Source organism: Procambarus clarkii, chromosome 16 (assembly GCF_040958095.1).
Source record: "Procambarus clarkii isolate CNS0578487 chromosome 16, FALCON_Pclarkii_2.0, whole genome shotgun sequence".
Classification (NCBI taxonomy): domain Eukaryota; kingdom Metazoa; phylum Arthropoda; class Malacostraca; order Decapoda; family Cambaridae; genus Procambarus; species Procambarus clarkii.
In genome coordinates this window covers 35348605-35350977 of record NC_091165.1, presented here as the reverse complement: position 1 = coordinate 35350977, position 2373 = coordinate 35348605, and positions in this window count along the sequence as shown.

The following is a 2373-nucleotide window of genomic DNA, read 5'->3' as shown; positions in this document are numbered from 1 at the left end:
ATTTGTTTATATCTACATTTGAGTGAGGTGGCATTAATAGCGTATTAAATTCATCAACACAAGACAGAACACGAAACAATGGGTATTGAATGGAAGTGATTGTAGAAAGCCTATTGGTCCATATTTCTTGATGCTTCTATATTGGAGCGAAGTCTTGAGGTGGGTAGAATATAGTTGTGCAATAATTGGCTGTTGATTGCTGGTGTTGACTTTTTAATGTGTAGTGCCTCGCAAACGTCAAGCCGCCTGCTATCGCTGTATCTATCGATGATTTCTGTGTTGTTTACTAGGATTTCTCTGGCGATGGTTTGGTTGTGGGAAGAGATTATATGTTCCTTAATGGAGCCCTGTTGCTTATGCATCGTTAAACGCCTAGAAAGAGATGTTGTTGTCTTGCCTATATACTGGGTTTTTTGGAGCTTACAGTCCCCAAGTGGGTATTTGAAGGCATAGACGATGTTGGTCTCTTTTAAAGCGTTCTGCTTTGTGTCTGGAGAGTTTCTCATGAGTAGGCTGGCCGTTTTTCTGGTTTTATAGTAAATCGTCAGTTGTATCCTCTGATTTTTGTCTGTAGGGATAACGTTTCTATTAACAATATCTTTCAGGACCCTTTCCTCCGTTTTATGAGCTGTGGAAAAGAAGTTCCTGTAAAATAGTTTAATAGGGGGTATAGGTGTTGTGTTGGTTGTCTCTTCAGAGGTTGCATGGCGTTTCACTTTCCTTCTTATGATGTCTTCGACGAAACCATTGGAGAAGCCGTTGTTGACTAGGACCTGCCTTACCCTACAGAGTTCTTCGTCGACTTGCTTCCATTCTGAGCTGTGGCTGTGTTCACGGTCGACATATGCGTTAACAACACTCCTTTTGTACCTGTCTGGGCAGTCGCTGTTGGCATTTAGGCACATTCCTATGTTCGTTTCCTTAGTGTAGACTGCAGTGTGGAAACCTCCGCTCTTTTCCATGACTGTTACATCTAGAAAGGGCAGCTTCCCATCCTTTTCCATCTCGTAAGTGAAACGCAGCACGGAACTCTGCTCAAACGCCTCCTTCAGCTCCTGCAGATGTCTGACATCAGGTGCCTGTGTAAAAATGTCGTCAACATACCTGCAGTATATGGCCGGTTTCAAGTTCATGTCGACTAAGACTTTTTGCTCGATGGTACCCATGTAGAAGTTTGCAAACAGGACACCTAGGGGAGAACCCATGGCGACCCCATCTACTTGCTTATACATGTGCCCATCCGGGCTCAAGAAGGGTCACCCTTCTTGAGCCCCTTGCATTTTTTGGCATTTTTTCGGTATGAAACTTCGTAATTTAAAACTGAAAATAGGCGCAGAGAGTCAGAATTCGGCTCAAAAATCACGCTCAGGAGTCAAATTTTCGACATTTCAGACATTTTGAAATCTGCAGGGGGGTTTGGCCAAAATATGACCCATCGCCGTTTACAGTAATTGGATTATTTTCGGTATGAAACGTCGTAATTTGAAACTGAAAATAGGCGCAGAGAGTCAGAATACGGCTCAAAAATCACGCCCAGGAGTCAAATTTCCGACATTTCAGACATTTTGAAAACTGCACATGGGTTTGGGCAAAATATGACCCATCGCCGTTTTCAGTAATTGGCATTTTTTCGGTATGAAACGTCGTAATTTGAAACTGAAAATAGGTGCAGAGAGTCAGAATTCGGCTCAAAAATCACGCTCAAGAATCAAATTTCCGACATTTCAGACATTTTGAAAACTGCAGGGGGGTTTGGGCAAAATATGACCCATCGCCGTTTACAGTAATTGGCATATTTTCGGTATGAAACATCGTAATTTGAAACTGAAAATAGGCGCAGAGAGTCAGAATACGGCTCAAAAATCACGCTCAGGAGTCAAATTTCCGACATTTCAGACATTTTGAAAACTGCAGGGGGGTTTGGGCAAAATATGACCCATCGCCGTTTACAGTAATTGGTATATTTTCGGTATGAAACGTCGTAGTTTAAAACTGAAAAAAGGCGCAGAGAACCAGAATTCGGCTCAAAAATCACGCTCAGGAGTCAAATTTCCGACATTTCGGACATTTTGAAAACTGCAGGGGAGTTTGGGCAAAATATGACCCATCGCCGTTTACAGTAATTGGCATATTTTTTTTTTTTTTTTTTTGAGATATATACAAGAGTTGTTACATTCTTGTACAGCCACTAGTACGCGCAGCGTTTCGGGCAAGTATGAAACGTCGGTATGAAACGTCGTAATTTGAAACTGAAAATAGGCGCAGAGAGTCAGAATACGGCTCAAAAATCACGCTCAGGAGTCAAATTTCCGACATTTCAGACATTTTGAAAACTGCAGGGAGGTTTGGGCAAAATATGACCCATCGCCGTTT